This window comes from Rana temporaria, chromosome 5, assembly GCF_905171775.1.
Source record: "Rana temporaria chromosome 5, aRanTem1.1, whole genome shotgun sequence".
Taxonomy (NCBI): domain Eukaryota; kingdom Metazoa; phylum Chordata; class Amphibia; order Anura; family Ranidae; genus Rana; species Rana temporaria.
The window spans coordinates 108490664-108504328 of NC_053493.1; the positions used below are offsets into that span (position 1 = coordinate 108490664).

The 13665-nt window shown below is 47.1% G+C and overlaps 13 non-coding genes and 1 pseudogene across 13 annotated transcripts; 1 reads left to right on the top strand and 13 right to left on the bottom strand.

The window, feature by feature from the left end:
* Positions 1-159: 159 nt before the first annotated feature.
* LOC120942437 lies at positions 160-274 on the bottom strand. Its single transcript, XR_005750131.1, has one exon. It is a non-coding gene; the product is annotated as a U5 spliceosomal RNA (small nuclear RNA).
* Positions 275-612: 338 nt separating this feature from the next.
* Positions 613-727, bottom strand: LOC120942438. Its single transcript, XR_005750132.1, has one exon. It is a non-coding gene; the product is annotated as a U5 spliceosomal RNA (small nuclear RNA).
* A 704-nt stretch (positions 728-1431) lies between these two features.
* Positions 1432-1546, bottom strand: LOC120942439. The gene has a single exon (XR_005750133.1). It is a non-coding gene; the product is annotated as a U5 spliceosomal RNA (small nuclear RNA).
* Positions 1547-1884: 338 nt separating this feature from the next.
* LOC120942440 lies at positions 1885-1999 on the bottom strand. The gene has a single exon (XR_005750134.1). It is a non-coding gene; the product is annotated as a U5 spliceosomal RNA (small nuclear RNA).
* Positions 2000-2337: 338 nt separating this feature from the next.
* LOC120942490 lies at positions 2338-2452 on the bottom strand. The gene has a single exon (XR_005750183.1). It is a non-coding gene; the product is annotated as a U5 spliceosomal RNA (small nuclear RNA).
* Positions 2453-2790: 338 nt separating this feature from the next.
* LOC120942441 lies at positions 2791-2905 on the bottom strand. Its single transcript, XR_005750135.1, has one exon. It is a non-coding gene; the product is annotated as a U5 spliceosomal RNA (small nuclear RNA).
* Positions 2906-3625: 720 nt separating this feature from the next.
* Positions 3626-3740, bottom strand: LOC120942446. The gene has a single exon (XR_005750140.1). It is a non-coding gene; the product is annotated as a U5 spliceosomal RNA (small nuclear RNA).
* Positions 3741-4078: 338 nt separating this feature from the next.
* Positions 4079-4193, bottom strand: LOC120942461. Its single transcript, XR_005750154.1, has one exon. It is a non-coding gene; the product is annotated as a U5 spliceosomal RNA (small nuclear RNA).
* Positions 4194-4528: 335 nt separating this feature from the next.
* On the bottom strand, positions 4529-4643 carry LOC120942491. Its single transcript, XR_005750184.1, has one exon. It is a non-coding gene; the product is annotated as a U5 spliceosomal RNA (small nuclear RNA).
* Positions 4644-4981: 338 nt separating this feature from the next.
* LOC120942442 lies at positions 4982-5096 on the bottom strand. The gene has a single exon (XR_005750136.1). It is a non-coding gene; the product is annotated as a U5 spliceosomal RNA (small nuclear RNA).
* Positions 5097-5794: 698 nt separating this feature from the next.
* Positions 5795-5909, bottom strand: LOC120942317. Its single transcript, XR_005750015.1, has one exon. It is a non-coding gene; the product is annotated as a U5 spliceosomal RNA (small nuclear RNA).
* A 707-nt stretch (positions 5910-6616) lies between these two features.
* Positions 6617-6731, bottom strand: LOC120942443. The gene has a single exon (XR_005750137.1). It is a non-coding gene; the product is annotated as a U5 spliceosomal RNA (small nuclear RNA).
* A 345-nt stretch (positions 6732-7076) lies between these two features.
* Positions 7077-7186, bottom strand: LOC120942076. Its single transcript, XR_005749877.1, has one exon. It is a non-coding gene; the product is annotated as a U5 spliceosomal RNA (small nuclear RNA).
* Positions 7187-12457: 5271 nt separating this feature from the next.
* On the top strand, positions 12458-12610 carry LOC120942179 (annotated as a pseudogene).
* Positions 12611-13665: the final 1055 nt, after the last annotated feature.

Here is a 13665-nt window from a genome sequence, read left to right on the forward strand (position 1 = left end):
GGGGCAAATATATGCGTAGGTGGACCAAGACCATCAAATTGTTTTCTAGACTGCATTGACCACCACCACCACCACCACCACCAACAACAACAACATTAACACCGTCTACATGCCTTTCCGAATCAAAGGAACTCAAGCTTTTTTTCACCATATTAAGGAAGCCCGGCATTAACCAGGCATCAAAAAATTCACCGAAACTCATGGTTGTTCCTCTCCACGGAAATCTTTAGTAAAAGGCGAAAGATTTTTTCGTTCTGAAGAGAAACCAGAGTGTAATTAACCCATACACTAAAAAGAGGTCCCTGCCTGGCAGAACACAGATGCTGTTCAACTCATGTTGACTCCAAGACAGCCTAATTTGCATAGACATGCAAATTTGGCTGTCTGCATGGGGGCAGGAATCAGCAGGCATGCGTAACAATCGGCTTTTATCAGAACAATATAAGGCGCACGGCCATGGAATTGGGGGCAAATATATGCGTAGGTGGACCAAGACCATTAAATTGTTTTCTAGACTGCATTGACCACCACCACCAACAACAACAACATTAACACCGTCTACATGCCTTTCCGAATCAAAGGAACTCAAGCTTTTTTTCACCATATTAAGGAAGCCCGGCATTAACCAGGCATCAAAAAATTCACCGAAACTCATGGTTGTTCCTCTCCACGGAAATCTTTAGTAAAAGGCGAAAGATTTTTTCGTTCTGAAGAGAAACCAGAGTGTAACTAACCCATATACTAAAAAGAAGTCCCTGCCTGGCAGAACACAGATGCTGTTCAACTCATGGTGACTCCAAGACAGTCTAATTTGCATAGACATGCAAATTTGGCTGTCTGCATGGGGGCAGGAATCAGCAGGCATGCGTAACAATCGGCTTTTATCAGAACAATATAAGGCGCACGGCCATGGAATTGGGGGCAAATATATGCGTAGGTGGACCAAGACCATCAAATTGTTTTCTAGACTGCATTGACCACCACCACCAACAACAACAACATTAACACCGTCTACGTGCCTTTCCGAATCAAAGGAACTCAAGCTTTTTTCATGATCATGGTGTCTCCCCTGCCAGAGTGTAACTAACCCATATACTAATAAAAAAAAGAGGTCCCTGCCTGGCAGAACACAGATGCTGCTCAACTCATGGTGACTCCAAGACAGCCTAATTTGCATAGACATGCAAATTTGGCTGTCTGCATGGGGGCAGGAATCAGCAGGCATGCGTAACAATCGGCTTTTATCAGAACAATATAAGGCGCACGGCCATGGAATTGGGGGCAAATATATGCGTAGGTGGACCAAGACCATTAAATTGTTTTCTAGACTGCATTGACCACCACCACCACCACCAACAACAACAACATTAACACCGTCTACGTGCCTTTCCCAATCAAAGGAACTCAAGCTTTTTTTCACCATATTAAGGAAGCCCGGCATTAACCAGGCATCAAAAAATTCACCGAAACTCATGGTTGTTCCTCTCCACGGAAATCTTTAGTAAAAGGCGAAAGATTTTTTCGTTCTGAAGAGAAACCAGAGTGTAACTAACCCATACACTAAAAAGAGGTCCCTGCCTGGCAGAACACAGATGCTGTTCAACTCATGGTGACTCCAAGACAGCCTAATTTGCATAGACATGCAAATTTGGCTGTCTGCATGGGGGCAGGAATCAGCAGGCATGCGTAACAATCGGCTTTTATCAGAACAATATAAGGCGCACGGCCATGGAATTGGGGGCAAATATATGCGTAGGTGGACCAAGACCATTAAATTGTTTTCTAGACTGCATTGACCACCACCACCAACAACAACAACATTAACACCGTCTACATGCCTTTCCGAATCAAAGGAACTCAAGCTTTTTTTCACCATATTAAGGAAGCCCGGCATTAACCAGGCATCAAAAAATTCACCGAAACTCATGGTTGTTCCTCTCCACGGAAATCTTTAGTAAAAGGCGAAAGATTTTTTCGTTCTGAAGAGAAACCAGAGTGTAACTAACCCATATACTAAAAAGAAGTCCCTGCCTGGCAGAACACAGATGCTGTTCAACTCATGGTGACTCCAAGACAGTCTAATTTGCATAGACATGCAAATTTGGCTGTCTGCATGGGGGCAGGAATCAGCAGGCATGCGTAACAATCGGCTTTTATCAGAACAATATAAGGCGCACGGCCATGGAATTGGGGGCAAATATATGCGTAGGTGGACCAAGACCATCAAATTGTTTTCTAGACTGCATTGACCACCACCACCAACAACAACAACATTAACACCGTCTACATGCCTTTCCGAATCAAAGGAACTCAAGCTTTTTTTCACCATATTAAGGAAGCCCGGCATTAACCAGGCATCAAAAAATTCACCGAAACTCATGGTTGTTCCTCTCCACGGAAATCTTTAGTAAAAGGCGAAAATTTTTTTCGTTCTGAAGAGAAACCAGAGTGTAACTAACCCATATACTAAAAAGAAGTCCCTGCCTGGCAGAACACAGATGCTGTTCAACTCATGGTGACTCCAAGACAGTCTAATTTGCATAGACATGCAAATTTGGCTGTCTGCATGGGGGCAGGAATCAGCAGGCATGCATAACAATCGGCTTTTATCAGAACAATATAAGGCGCACGGCCATGGAATTGAGGGCAAATATATGCGTAGGTGGACCAAGACCATTAAATTGTTTTCTAGACTGCATTGACCACCACCACCAACAACAACAACATTAACACCGTCTACATGCCTTTCCGAATCAAAGGAACTCAAGCTTTTTTTCACCATATTAAGGAAGCCCGGCATTAACCAGGCATCAAAAAATTCACCGAAACTCATGGTTGTTCCTCTCCACGGAAATCTTTAGTAAAAGGCGAAAGATTTTTTCGTTCTGAAGAGAAACCAGAGTGTAACTAACCCATATACTAAAAAGAAGTCCCTGCCTGGCAGAACACAGATGCTGTTCAACTCATGGTGACTCCAAGACAGTCTAATTTGCATAGACATGCAAATTTGGCTGTCTGCATGGGGGCAGGAATCAGCAGGCATGCGTAACAATCGGTTTTTATCAGAACAATATAAGGCGCACGGCCATGGAATTGGGGGCAAATATATGAGTAGGTGGACCAAGACCATCAAATTGTTTTCTAGACTGCATTGACCACCACCACCACCACCACCACCACCACCACCACCAACAACAACATTAACACCGTCTACGTGCCTTTCCGAATCAAAGGAACTCAAGCTTTTTTCATGATCATGGTGTCTCCCCTGCCAGAGTGTAACTAACCCATATACTAATAAAAAAAAAGAGGTCCCTGCCTGGCAGAACACAGATGCTGCTCAACTCATGGTGACTCCAAGACAGCCTAATTTGCATAGACATGCAAATTTGGCTGTCTGCATGGGGGCAGGAATCAGCAGGCATGCGTAACAATCGGCTTTTATCAGAACAATATAAGGTGCACGGCCATGGAATTGGGGGCAAATATATGCGTAGGTGGACCAAGACCATTAAATTGTTTTCTAGACTGCATTGACCACCACCACCACCACCAACAACATTAACACCGTCTACGTGCCTTTCCGAATCAAAGGAACTCAAGCTTTTTTTCACCATATTAAGGAAGCCCGGCATTAACCAGGCATCAAAAAATTCACCGAAACTCATGGTTGTTACTCTCCACGGAAATCTTTAGTAAAAGGCGAAAGATTTTTTCGTTCTGAAGAGAAACCAGAGTGTAACTAACCCATATACTAAAAAGAAGTCCCTGCCTGGCAGAACACAGATGCTGTTCAACTCATGGTGACTCCAAGACAGTCTAATTTGCATAGACATGCAAATTTGGCTGTCTGCATGGGGGCAGGAATCAGCAGGCATGCGTAACAATCGGCTTTTATCAGAACAATATAAGGCGCACGGCCATGGAATTGGGGGCAAATATATGCGTAGGTGGACCAAGACCATCAAATTGTTTTCTAGACTGCATTGACCACCACCACCAACAACAACAACATTAACACCGTCTACATGCCTTTCCGAATCAAAGGAACTCAAGCTTTTTTTCACCATATTAAGGAAGCCCGGCATTAACCAGGCATCAAAAAATTCACCGAAACTCATGGTTGTTCCTCTCCACGGAAATCTTTAGTAAAAGGCGAAAAATTTTTTCGTTCTGAAGAGAAACCAGAGTGTAACTAACCCATATACTAAAAAGAAGTCCCTGCCTGGCAGAACACAGATGCTGTTCAACTCATGGTGACTCCAAGACAGTCTAATTTGCATAGACATGCAAATTTGGCTGTCTGCATGGGGGCAGGAATCAGCAGGCATGCATAACAATCGGCTTTTATCAGAACAATATAAGGCGCACGGCCATGGAATTGGGGGCAAATATATGCGTAGGTGGACCAAGACCATCAAATTGTTTTCTAGACTGCATTGACCACCACCAACAACAACAACATTAACACCGTCTACATGCCTTTCCGAATCAAAGGAACTCAAGCTTTTTTTCACCATATTAAGGAAGCCCGGCATTAACCAGGCATCAAAAAATTCACCGAAACTCATGGTTGTTCCTCTCCACGGAAATCTTTAGTAAACGGCGAAAGATTTTTTCGTTCTGAAGAAAAACCAGAGTGTAACTAACCCATACACTAAAAAGAGGTCCCTGCCTGGCAGAACACAGATGCTGTTCAACTCATGGTGACTCCAAGACAGCCTAATTTGCATAGACATGCAAATTTGGCTGTCTGCATGGGGGCAGGAATCAGCAGGCATGCGTAACAATCGGCTTTTATCAGAACAATATAAGGCGCACGGCCATGGAATTGGGGGCAAATATATGCGTAGGTGGACCAAGACCATTAAATTGTTTTCTAGACTGCATTGACCACCACCACCAACAACAACAACATTAACACCGTCTACATGCCTTTCCGAGTCAAAGGAACTCAAGCTTTTTTTCACCATATTAAGGAAGCCCGGCATTAACCAGGCATCAAAAAATTCACCGAAACTCATGGTTGTTCCTCTCCACGGAAATCTTTAGTAAAAGGCGAAAGATTTTTTCGTTCTGAAGAGAAACCAGAGTGTAACTAACCCATATACTAAAAAGAAGTCCCTGCCTGGCAGAACACAGATGCTGTTCAACTCATGGTGACTCCAAGACAGTCTAATTTGCATAGACATGCAAATTTGGCTGTCTGCATGGGGGCAGGAATCAGCAGGCATGCGTAACAATCGGTTTTTATCAGAACAATATAAGGCGCACGGCCATGGAATTGGGGGCAAATATATGCGTAGGTGGACCAAGACCATCAAATTGTTTTCTAGACTGCATTGACCACCACCACCAACAACAACATTAACACCGTCTACGTGCCTTTCCGAATCAAAGGAACTCAAGCTTTTTTCATGATCATGGTGTCTCCCCTGCCAGAGTGTAACTAACCCATATACTAATAAAAAAAAGAGGTCCCTGCCTGGCAGAACACAGATGCTGCTCAACTCATGGTGACTCCAAGACAGCCTAATTTGCATAGACATGCAAATTTGGCTGTCTGCATGGGGGCAGGAATCAGCAGGCATGCGTAACAATCGGCTTTTATCAGAACAATATAAGGCGCACGGCCATGGAATTGGGGGCAAATATATGCGTAGGTGGACCAAGACCATTAAATTGTTTTCTAGACTGCATTGACCACCACCACCACCACCAACAACAACATTAACACCGTCTACGTGCCTTTCCGAATCAAAGGAACTCAAGCTTTTTTTCACCATATTAAGGAAGCCCGGCATTAACCAGGCATCAAAAAATTCACCGAAACTCATGGTTGTTCCTCTCCACGGAAATCTTTAGTAAAAGGCGAAAGATTTTTTCGATCTGAAGAGAAACCAGAGTGTAACTAACCCATATACTAAAAAGAAGTCCCTGCCTGGCAGAACACAGATGCTGTTCAACTCATGGTGACTCCAAGACAGTCTAATTTGCATAGACATGCAAATTTGGCTGTCTGCATGGGGGCAGGAATCAGCAGGCATGCGTAACAATCGGCTTTTATCAGAACAATATAAGGCGCACGGCCATGGAATTGGGGGCAAATATATGCGTAGGTGGACCAAGACCATCAAATTGTTTTCTAGACTGCATTGACCACCACCACCACCACCACCACCACCAACATTAACACCGTCTACGTGCCTTTCCGAATCAAAGGAACTCAAGCTTTTTTCATGATCATGGTGTCTCCCCTGCCAGAGTGTAACTAACCCATAGACTAAAAAAAAAAAGAGGTCCCTGCCTGGCAGAACACAGATGCTGCTCAACTCATGGTGACTCCAAGACAGCCTAATTTGCATAGACATGCAAATTTGGCTGTCTGCATGGGGGCAGGAATCAGCAGGCATGCGTAACAATCGGCTTTTATCAGAACAATATAAGGCGCACGGCCATGGAATTGGGGGCAAATATATGCGTAGGTGGACCAAGACCATTAAATTGTTTTCTAGACTGCATTGACCACCACCACCAACAACAACAACAACATTAACACCGTCTACGTGCCTTTCCCAATCAAAGGAACTCAAGCTTTTTTTCACCATATTAAGGAAGCCCGGCATTAACCAGGCATCAAAAAATTCACCGAAACTCATGGTTGTTCCTCTCCACGGAAATCTTTAGTAAAAGGCGAAAGATTTTTTCGTTCTGAAGAGAAACCAGAGTGTAACTAACCCATATACTAAAAAAAAAAAAGAAGTCCCTGCCTGGCAGAACACAGATGCTGTTCAACTCATGGTGACTCCAAGACAGTCTAATTTGCATAGACATGCAAATTTGGCTGTCTGCATGGGGGCAGGAATCAGCAGGCATGCGTAACAATCGGCTTTTATCAGAACAATATAAGGCGCACGGCCATGGAATTGGGGGCAAATATATGCGTAGGTGGACCAAGACCATCAAATTGTTTTCTAGACTGCATTGACCACCACCACCAACAACAACAACATTAACACCGTCTACATGCCTTTCCGAATCAAAGGAACTCAAGCTTTTTTTCACCATATTAAGGAAGCCCGGCATTAACCAGGCATCAAAAAATTCACCGAAACTCATGGTTGTTCCTCTCCACGGAAATCTTTAGTAAAAGGCAATATTTAAGTTTATTTTGCAAAGCAAATATACAAAAATCAAATACTTTTGACAGGGTACATTCTCTGTACTGCGACGCAGCGCATAAATACACTACATATCAATACAGTTGCAAGCATTCAATTAAATTACATTCATTCAACCCATTCTGCGGTATGATGCCTGATGTGTTGCGCAGAGTTGTTTAACCCCGAAACATCACATCGTGCATGACGCCGCATTACCCTGAAAACAGTAGTTAAAAAAAAAACGTGTCAAGAAATGTCAATGTCAGGGGGAAGGGGGAAATCTTTAGACGTCCTCTTCCTCCTTAAAGTCTATCAAGGTATAGTCTCTCAGCAGACTGAGGGTCAGTCTGCGACAGTCCTCAATGGACATCCTCTGCCGGTGGTGTACTCGGCGGTTCCTGGCATACCATAAAGCGTCTTTAAAACAACACAGCACCCGCCAGGCACTGTCAATGTCCTCCTGTGAATGAGTTCCACAGAAGAGTCCGTTTAACACACCAAAGTGTGTAATAGCAGTCTGTGGTACAAAGTCTTTAAGTTCAGGTTCCAAGGCCGTCAACAGGCCCTGTGCAAAGGGGCACTCCCAGAAAACATGATATGATGTTTCCTCCTGGATGATGCAAAAGGGGCAGTGCCTGTATCTGCACAGGTTTCTGGCATGCAAGAATGTCCTGAGTAGCAATCCCCCTTGGATTGCCATCCATGCCTGATCTTTGTGCCTGTTGATGAGTCTCTTTGAAGAAACATTCCTCCAAACCACTTTGCAAGTGGCTGAAGGGAGGCCTGGAATCGACTCCAAGATGTCCGATGCTCTGATCAACTTGTAGATAGTTTTTGGCTTCCACAAGTCGGGCTTAACTCCATGCAGTCCCAGCTCCTTGATGAACTTGAAAGTATCCAAGTAATACCATGGAGCATCCCAGTTGTAGGGGATGGAACTGTCCCATTTGTCCCATCCAAGAGACTTCCAAAGAGGCAGGAGGAAAAAACGGGACATGGAGTTACCGCCAGAGTCCACAGTTCTGTCAACCAAAGTCCTGCGGATGCAGTTACAGGCAAAGAACACCCTCAGTAATGTGGCGATGTCAGGCACGCCCTTACCGCCCTTGAGAGGTTCCTTGAACATAACAGTCCGCTTTACTCTGTCCATTTTGGAGCCCCAGATGAAGTGAAACACCGCCCTGGTGATGGCCTTGCAGGTGTTGTCCCGGGGGGGCCAGGCCTGGGCGAGGTACTGCAACACAGGGAGAATCTCGCTGCGGAGTACCAGTGTTTTCCCTTCGATGGTAAGTACTCTGTTGCTCCAAAGTCCAAACTTCTGTCTCATTTTAGCCAGTCTTTCCTCCCAGGACTTCAGGGCTGCGCCCTCCGCTCCAAACCAGACTCCAAGAATTTTGATGAAATCCGCTTTGAGGCTGAACGGTATGGGTGCAGAAGAAGGCAGGAACCACTTTCCGAAGAGCATGACTTCCGACTTCCCGCAGTTGACCTTTGCCCCCGAAGCTTGGCCGAAGTCCTCGCACGTCTGGACGAGTGTGTCGATGGAGCGCTGGTCGGCACAGAACACCGTCACGTCATCCATGTAGAGCGAGCACTTGACCTCCCGTCTTTCCGGTCCTGGTGCGGTAATCCCTCTGATCTCTGGGTTCTGTCTGATGCTTTGGGCGAAGAGCTCTATACAGCAAACAAAAAGCAGAGGTGAGAGAGGGCAGCCTTGTCTAAACCCCCGAGAGAACCTCGAAGGGGTCAGTTTTCCAACCATTTACCAACACCAAACTACAAATGTCTTTATACATTACATTCACATACGAACAAAACAGTTCCCCAAGACCAAGCCTGCGCAGGGTTCTGCACATGAACTCATGGGAGACACGGTCAAAGGCCTTCTCCTGGTCAAGACTGACCAGGGCCGCATGCACACGGCGGTCCTGGATGTACTGGACCGTGTCCCTGACAAGCGCGAGGCTGTCTGCAATCCTTCTGCCAGGAATGCCACAAGTTTGATCCGGGTGGATGATCTGTCCGATGACAGATTTCAGCCTGTTGGCTAAAACCTTGGCGAGGATTTTGTAGTCCACGTTCAAAAGAGAGATCGGACGCCAATGTTTCAGGTCCGATCTCTCCCCTTTGCGCTTATACAAAATCGTGATCATCCCCTCTCTCAGTGAAGGAGGCATTCTACCCTCCACCACCATCTCCTCGTACAGCTCGAGCAGGTCCGGGCCCACGAGGTCCCACAGGGCTACATAGAGCTCAACTGGGAGACCATCGCAGCCCGGGGTCCTGCCCCGCCTAAAGGATTTAGCGGCAGAGTGCAGCTCCTCCAACACCAGGGGGGCGTTGACGGTCGATGAACCTGCAGGATCAATTTGGTTAGTGATACCTGACAGGAACCTGTCGGCTGCCTCCGAGTCCGTTTCTTTCGGGGAGTAGAGGTTGGTGTAGTAGTCTTCAACTACTTGCATTACAGCCTCCTTCCCCTTCTGGAGAGTTCCGGTCTCGTCACGCAGTTCAGACAAGGGAGTGTGTCCTGAATGGAGTTTCCTGAAAAAGAAAGAGTTACACTTCTCACCTTTCTCAAGATTCTCCACCTTGGCACGGAAGACAATGTGCCTGGATTCTTCCTCAAAGTACCCTTTCAGGCTCTTCTTGGTGTCCTCCAGGTCCTGCCTAACGTCCCAGGCGCAGTGGCCGTTGCAGTCTCCCGAGTTCCTTCTTCCTTGCACACACTTGCTGTCGTCCCCTTGCCTGAAAGAAGCTGCGCAGCTTGACTTTCACAACCTCCCACCAATCACTTACCATTCCGAAGAATCTCTTTTCCTCCGTCCAAGAGGCATAGGCCTCCCGGAGTTCCCCCATCAATTCCTCATTTTCCAGCAGGGTGGTATTCAGCTTCCAGGAACCTGGTCCGTGAGCAAAGCTCTCGCCCAGTTCACCCCGAAAGTGAATGGCCCTGTGGTCAGGGAAAAAGCAGGGGATCATGAAGAACTCACGATGCTTCACTGCTCTTGAAGTGAGCACGAAGTCAATCCTGAAACGCACAGATCCATCGGGTCGGCACCATGAATAATTCACGGTACCTTGCCCTATGGATCCCACGGCATCCCGTAAGGATGCCTCCGAGATCATCTCCTTGAGCAGTATTGAAGTAACATCAAGTTTTGCGTATATGCTAGAACTGCGCCCATCCTCCTCTATCGGACAGTTAAAATCACCGCCGATCACTACTGCTCTGGTGGTGACAAGTTGCATCCGCAGGGTCTGGAAAAGTTCCAGGCGCGCATTCGTATCTGGGGGGCGTACACGTTGATGAGCCTAATTGGCTCTCCCGCCCACGAGCCATCTATGACCAAAAGACGGCCACAGACAAGCTCATGGATGGAGTCAACCGTGAAGCGTCCCCCCTGATAAGAATGGCTACCCCTGCATTCCTGCAATTGCCACCCCCGGACCAGTAGGAGGGACCGAGGGTCCACTGAGAGGTCAGATGACTGTACCTTCTCAAAGGAGGAAGACCGCACTCCTGGAGCATGTAAACATCACTCTGATGAGTTGAAAGAAAAGTCAGCGCCGTTCGCATCCTTGATACTCCTCACATTAATGGAAAAGATTGAGATCTCAGCCATAATGAAAAAGGGGTATGAGGTCTAGTTAGCAAGGGGCCGAACTTACCTCCCCGAAGGGGGCAGGTGGCTCCTCCATCTCCACAGCTGCCTGTTCTGGGTTCTGGGTTAGGCCCAGTTCCTCCAGGACTTCCTCAACTATCTCACTGAAGTTGGAGGTGGGTATAGGCACATAGTCGGCCATAATCTCCTCCTCGCCTTCCTCACCTGCAGACTCCAGGTCCTCCACTACTTGCCCTGGTCCAGCGCTTTCGTGCTGGACCCCGTTGGGCCGTTTGGTGGAGGTGGCGGGTTGTTCTGCCAATGGGCTCACAGTCTTCCGTTTCCGACCTGTTTGGCCACTGGCAGGGGTGGAAGGGGGGAGGGCGGGGAAGTCCTCCATGGAGGACAGGTCTGGGGTGGGCGGTGGGGCAGGAAGGGTCTCCTCTGAGCCAGAGGGGGTGGGTGGGGGTGTGCCAGAGGAGGGGACAGAGGAGGGGACAGGGACAGGGGCAGGGACAGGGGCAAGGACAAGGACAGGGGCAGGGACAGGGGCTGGGGCAGGGGTATACTTACCTGTGGCCTTCCGAGGCTCTTTTGGTTTGCTTTCGGTCGGCTTCTTCCCAGAGCTGGAGGCTGGTTTACCCTGGATCAGGGCTCCAGCATAGGTCCGGGTCCTTTGGGGGCAGTGCCTGAAGGTGTGCTCTGGCAATCCGCAGAGGTTGCAGGCTTTGAGCCTAGGACAGTCCTTGGTCTCGTGGCCTGTAACCCGACAGATCTTGCAAGCAAGTTCTGTACACTCCTTTCCCATGTGTCCGGGACGGCCACATCTGTTGCAGTTGTAGGGTATCCCGGAGTAGAAGAGGTGTCCTGCAGATGATCCTAGCGAGAAGCACGCCTGCAGGTGCTGTAAGTCCCCCGAACGGTCTTTCCTGAGCTTGCATAGCACAGACCACTTCCCTATCCAGAAGCCGTTGACATCAAGGATTCGGACTGGGTCCTTTACCACAGTGCAAAACCTCTGTAGGTAGGTGGTTATGTCTCTGCTTTGGGTATGGGGGTTCTGCATGGCCACCGTCACCCACTTCTCGTCCTGTGTTATAGGGCAGTTCGCAACAAACTTCCGAAAAGGGGATTCAGGGCCACTGGTCTTTACCATCTCCCAGTATCTTCTGCAGACTTGGAACGACCCAAAGGTGACGAAGAAGATCCCTCTTGCGAAGGACTGCACCGAAAGCGTCTCCGCTTTGCTGAAGCCCTGCTCCAGGATCATCTTCTTTCCGAAGATCTCCGAGGTCATGTCAGGGACTCTTCCGTTCACCTCTTGCAGCTGGCAGCCCGTCTGCAGGCAGTTTCGGCTTCGCTGGTCTCGGTTGGCTGGCGCCGGCCGGGATGGAAGTGGAGGTTGAGGCAGAAACATTCTCGGGGGCCTCGAAGGAAGTGGCTGGGGCAGGGTTCTTCTTCATCATCTCTTAGGTCTCCTTCGTCTCATCGGTCACTTTTTCAGTCTTCTTCTCGCTTTTCAAGATTTGTTCATTCTGAAGAAAAACCAGAGTGTAACTAACAAATATACTAAATGAGGTCCCTGCCTGGCAGAACACAAATGCTGCTCAACTCATGGTGACTCCAAGACAGCCTAATTTGCATAGACATGAATTGTTTGATGCCGGGCTTCCTTAATATGGTGAAAAAAAGCTTACCTGGCAGGGGAGACACTATGATCATGAAGGTGGTTCTCCCAGGACGAGGCACGGCTATTGCACACTCTAGGCCGTGCTGATCGTGGTTGTCTTCCCTGACGCTTCTCGGCCTTTTGGCTGGGACTAGGTGTGGTATCTGTCCTAATCAGTTGTCAGCGGAGCGCTGAAGCACTGAAGCACCTCCTACATGGGGAGGGTGGATGCAATCCAATGACGTCATTGCACCTGGAAGGATGGTTTCAGCAGGGACTACGCTGTGCTGCCCGACAGATACTGGGGGCCGGCCCATGGTTGAGTCTGAGCCATCTCGAAGGGTGGTCCTGGTGAGGATTAGTGTTGAGCAGAATACGCCATATTCGATTTCGCGATATATCTCGAATATATAGTCGAATATTCGAGATATATTCGCTAAATTCGAATATTCGTGATATTTTATCGAAATGAAATGATCGCAAATTTTCGCTATTGCGAATGCGAAAATAATTGCGATTTTTCGACAACTGCGGTAGGAGCACTCTGATTGGCTCAGAATATTCTTGATATTTTTTCGAAATTTCGCAAAATGCGAATGCGATATTTATTGCGCAATTTCGACAAATGCTGTAGGAGCACTCTGATTGGCTCAGAATATTCGTGATATCTTATCGAAATTTCGCAAAATGCGAATGCGATATTTATTGCGCAATTTCGACAAATGCTGTAGGAGCACTCTGATTGGCTCAGAATATTCGTGATATTTAATCGAAATTTTGCAAAATTGCGAATGCGATATTTATTGCGGAATTTCCCCAAATGCTGTAGGAGCGCTCTGATTGGCTCATTCTGAAATCGAATATTCGAGATATTTTATCGCAATTTCACAAAATGCGAATGCGAAATTGATTGCAGATATTTCGAAAACTGCTGTAGGAGCACTCTGAAATCGAATATTTGTGATATTTTAGCGAAAAAAAATATTGCGATTGCGATATATATTGCGAAATTCTCGATCGCGCATGCGCAATCGCGCAAACAACACGCGCCCAACACGCGACTATTTCCTGGACCCTTGCCAGTTTCCTACTTTATGATCGCATCGCAATATTATAATGGTTGGAAGCAATTTCTCACTCGCTGAGGAAAAGATGCTGATTAGTGTAAGTATTTTGACCACTGTTATTTCATTATCTTTAACTGCATTTTAGACTAGTTTAAAAGTTA